Source organism: Colobus angolensis, unplaced genomic scaffold (genome assembly GCF_000951035.1).
Source record: "Colobus angolensis palliatus isolate OR3802 unplaced genomic scaffold, Cang.pa_1.0 Scaffold63, whole genome shotgun sequence".
NCBI lineage: Eukaryota > Metazoa > Chordata > Mammalia > Primates > Cercopithecidae > Colobus > Colobus angolensis.
In genome coordinates this window covers 7,982,655-7,987,843 of record NW_012119932.1, presented here as the reverse complement: position 1 = coordinate 7,987,843, position 5,189 = coordinate 7,982,655, and the positions used below count along the sequence as shown (strand labels likewise).

The window sequence follows — 5,189 nt, the reverse complement described above, 5'->3', positions numbered from 1 at the left end:
AGCGATTCTCTTGCCTCAGCCTCCCGAGTAGCTGGGATTACAGGCATGTGCCACCACGCCTGGCTAATTTTGTATATTTAGTAGAGATGGGGTTTCTCCACGTTGGGCAGGCTGCTCTTAAACTCCTGACCTCAGGTGATTGGCCCGCCTTGGCCTCCCAAAGTGCCATTACTGTCAATGGCAAAAACTGCAGTTATTTTTGCACCAACCTAATAGAAATTGTAAGAAGTGACAAGGGAAACTTAACATTGGATGCTATTCCTTTTGAAATTTGAAGTTCTTTTGGTGGAGACTAAAAGCCCAAGGTCACTTTGAGAGACATTTTCTGAGAGCTATTTACCATCTATATAGTCAAAGTAAATAATTGAATGAGCTGTCTGCTTTTTTGGTGAATACTACGTAGCCATAAATATTATTCTAATAGCTATTGCTCCTGGCCATATAAGATTATAAGACTCTAAGAGACAGATATAAATGAACCTGGAATTCTGCAGCTCAGCCCCCCACGTCCTCTAGGGGTTGCTCGAACATAGCCTCTGTCCTTCTCTATCTGGAGTGGGGTTGGTGGTCCTTGCAATTTTATACAAACTGCCATTTATTTTCTTTGTTTTATTGACGTCAGGCATGTCAGATTTGAAATGCTCACTGAAGGGGTCCTCTAAGAATCTGAAGCTTGGAGCTAATGGCAGTGCTGCACTAATGCTCTTGTGGATATCGTGAGCATTTCTCTGTGGCCCAGTTGCTGATGTTACCTGGGCAAGGTGCCTCTTTGTGAGTGGCTGAGATCAGCCACTGAGCTGGCATATTTCAGACTCCTACAACAGATGGCAGCCTTTATCCTTTTTTTTTTTGGAATGGAGTCTCGTTCTGTCCCCCAGGCTGGAGTGCAGCAGTGGTGTGATCTTGGCTCACTGCAACCTCTGCCTCCCACGTTCAAGAGATTCTCCTGCCTCAGCCTCCTGAATAGCTGGGATTACAGGTATGCGCCACCAGGCCTGGCTAATTTTTTTTTTTTTTAATTTTTAGTAAAGACAGGGTTTCACCATGTTGGTCAGGCTGGTCTTGAACTCCTGACCTCGTGATCCACCCACCTCAGCCTCCCAAAGTGCTGCGATTACAGGCGTGAGCCACCGTGCCTGGCCTCCTTGATCCTTTTTTATACACTTGCAGTCTGCCCTGTAAATGGTTTTTAGGATGGAAAATTAATCCTCCAGTCTCAGTGTATGTACTTGAACCATTCTCACAGACTTCAACTCTGATTGAGATCTTTCCATCTTGCATCAGCTCCACTTCTTTTCTGGAACTTGGTCCTTTATTATTTTTATATTTTTTGGCCAATAATCTCCCTAGGATTCTGCCAACAGATGAGATGTAGGTCTTCTCAAAGCTTTTACAAGTAGGTGACTAGCTTTTTACTTCATAATATACAATGTAGACTTTTGCAAGTATGTTGTGAATAATTAAATTAAGAGTATTCCACAATCGGGAAAAAATTAAGTGTACAAACATAAACATTAGATGGCATTTGACCCGTTGGTCTGATGTGAATCCAAGGAAACTAAAAGAAGAAGTTCCGAGTAGCAGTTGCTGAAATGTTCTGGTGTGGACGCCTTGTGGTGGGTACTTTGAAGCAGAAGCTGGTGCCCTTGGTGCAGATGGTGTGCGTCTGCACCCCGAGGCAGAGAAACTGGCTTTTAGGCTACTTGTTCCAGCAATGGCACAAGTTCTAGTTCCTCTAGAACTCCAGATAACATGACAAATGGCTAGTTCTGGAGCACCAGAAGGCAGAACAGATAATTCTGTGTTAAGTCCTTATTGTGGACTTATCAACAGTAGGAGCTGGTGCGTATACCTACATGACTGTAAAGGATAACCAAAAAAGGTATAATGAAAGAATGTTAGGGTTAGGGCTTATGTCAGAAGAGAAGCAAAAAAAGACCATGTTATCTGCTCTAGGTGGAGAGCCAGTTCCTTAAGCCAGCATACCAAATCATGTCCCTCTCCTGCTCACTGGTGGAAGAACTACTGCTTTTGCTGCAGCCAGAGCCATCTGGGCTTGGGATGCTGGGGCCGGGGTCCTGATTATGTCTGAAGATCCTGAGCTGTCATACATACGATCTCCTCTTTCAAAAGAACCATGGTACAAAAGTTAACAAACGGGACCTAATTAAACTAAAGAGCATCTGCACAACAACAACAGCAACAACAAAACAAACTATCAAGAGAGTAAACAGCCTACTGAAAGAGAGAACATATTTGCAAACTATGCATCTAACAAAGGTCTAATATCCAGAATCTATAAGGTGCTTAACAAATTTACAAGCAATAAACAACCCATTAAAAAAAATGGGCAAAGGATATGAATAGACACTTTTCAAAAGAAGACACGGCCAACAAGCATATGAAAAAATGCTCAACGTCATTAATTATTGGAGAAATGCAAATCAAAACCACCATGAGATACCATCTCACACTGGTCAGAATGACTATTATTAAAAAGTCAAAAAATAAGAGATGCTGGTGAGGTTGCAGAGAAAGGGAATGCTTATACACTGTTGGTGGGAGTGCAAATTAGTTCAGCCTGTGTGGAAAGAAGTTTGGTGATTTCTGAAAGAACTTAAGACAGAATTACCATTCAACCCAGCAATACTATTAATGAGTATATGCCCAAAGGAATGTAATCCATTCTACCACGAAGACACATGAACATATATGTTCATTGCAGCACTATTCACAATAGCAAAGATATGGAATCAACCCAAATGCCCATCAGTGGTAGACTGGATAAAGAAAATGTGGTGCATATACATACACCATGGAGTATTACATAGCCATAAGAAGAATGAAATCATGTCCTTTGCAGCAACATGGATGGAGCTAGAGGCCACTATCCTAAGTAAACTAACACAGGAACAGAAAACCAAATACCACATGTTCTCACTTATAAGTGGGAGCTAAACATTGAGTACATATGAACAAAAAGAAGAGAATAATGCACACTGGGTTCTACTTGAAGGTGGAGGGTGGGAGGAGGGTGAGGATCGAAAAATTAACCATCAGATATTATGCTTATTACTTGAGTGATGAAATAATCTGTACACCAAACCTCCATGACATCCAATTTACCTGTGTAACAAACCTGCACATGTACCCTTGAACCTAAAATAAAAGTGAAAAACAAAGAAAAATTCCAAAAGAACTGTGGTTTTCAGATGACTCAGATGTCACGAAGATGCTGTGATTCAGACAGTGGAATGGAAAAAGAGAGAAGCATGTATTTCCAGCCACCTCTTTCTGTGTCTCTGCTCAGGACTTGCCTCACATGGAGAATGGTGTTGTGGCCATCCTCACCAGGTAAGAAGGTGGTATAGCTGAAACTGAGAGGCAACACAGTGAAACTTAACAATGGCTCTCAAATAGCCTATGAAAACTGCTTGATTGCAACAAGAGGTCCTCCAAGAAGTCTGTCTGACGTTGATGAAGCTGGATCAGAGGTGAAGAGCAGAGCAACACTCTAGAATGATTGGAGACTGTAGGACTCCAAAGATTTCATGGAAGTAAAGTCAATTATGGTTATCAGTGGGGGCTTGCTTGGTGGTGAACTGTCCTGTGCTCTTGGCAGAAAGGGTTGGAGCCTTGGGGGCAGAAGTGATTCAACTGTTTTCTGAGAAAGGAAATATGGGAAAGGTCTTCTGAAAATCCCTCTGCAACTGAACCATGGAAAAAGTCAGACGAGGTGGGGTTAAGATTATGCCCATTGCAATTGTGCAGTGGGTTGGAGTCCGTACAGTGGCAAGTTACTCATCAGGTTGAAAGATGGTGGGATGGTAGAAACTGACCACAGCCGTGAGCCTGAAGCACAGTGTTGAGTTGGTTGAGAACTGGTGAGCTGGAAATAGACCCAGATTTTGGTGGCTTCTGTGTAAATGTAGAGCTATACGTATGCTCAAACGTGGGCAGCAGGAGATACTGCATGCTTCTATGATATAAATCTGGGAGGAGGCGGTTAGAGCACCATGATCATGCTTTTGTGAGCGGAAGATTGGCTGGGGAAAATATAACTGGAGCTGCTAAGTCGTACTGGCATTAGTCAGTGTTCTGGAATGATTTGAGCTCTGATGCTGGCTGTGAAGCTGTTGGCCCACAGTTGGTGTTTTTGCAAAAGCAGCTGCACAAGACAACCCAAAATCTGCCACAGAGCAATCAGGAGCTGTTACCCGATCAGAGTGAAACAGAGTACGAGGCCTCAGAAATTATTCTTCCTCCCAGCACCCCTGCAGTTCCTCTCCCAGGAGCCTTGGAGGACTACAGCAAAGGTGGCATTTTCCATCCCAGGGACAAAGTGGTTGTGGGGATCATGCTATATGGAACGCCTTTAACCGAATGCCAATAGCAAGGAAGACCACTGAGGATGGTGAGCAACCTGAAGTTCTTAATGAAGTGGCCAAACTATTCAACATCGATGAAAACTGAAGCCCACAGTGGAACAGACAAGCACTTCCGTGTCCCTGAGAGTGGGTTGCATGGGTAAAAGAGCATTTTTTTGTTTTAATTCAGCAAACTTTCTCTGTGTATATGAATGTGAATAATCAAGTCTCTTGTGAATATTTTCAACCATGTAGGCAAATTCTTGATTTTCACATCATGAAAAAAATCTGATTCTTCTTAAAAAAATTGAAGAATTAGGAATTAGACATTAAACAATGAAACTTCACAAAAAATGACATTAAAACTTAGGGGTGACCAAGATAACATTTCACAAGCATTTCTTGTAAACCATGTAGTTTTAGGCTTATTCCCAGGCATGTTGGAAATTTGAGTGATTCACATATAATGTCTTTAAAATGGCCACTGGCCTATTTTACTCAGAATATGTTGAATGCAGCTCTTGCCTAAAGATTGGGAAACAGATATGCATTATGAGGGTTGTGTGAGAACCTTCTGTAGGCTTTTGAAGAAACACTGTTCTCAGTATTGACTTTGGAATCTAGGACACTGCTGAAATTGCTTAGTGCCAATGACTGGCTGTCTCATCTGGAGTAATCTTTCTCACAATCTTTTTTGGCCTAATAGATATTTCAATCTCACACATTTGCCAGACTTCAGCTTTGTTTTCTTCTCACTGTTTCTTTGAAGAGAACTGATAGTTCACTTGAATGAGAAAATAAAAACAAAATAACAATCTTTAC

The 5,189-nt window shown here is 41.9% G+C and overlaps 1 pseudogene; it reads left to right on the top strand.

The window, feature by feature from the left end:
* Positions 1-1,592: 1,592 nt before the first annotated feature.
* Positions 1,593-4,473, top strand: LOC105527533 (annotated as a pseudogene).
* Positions 4,474-5,189: the final 716 nt, after the last annotated feature.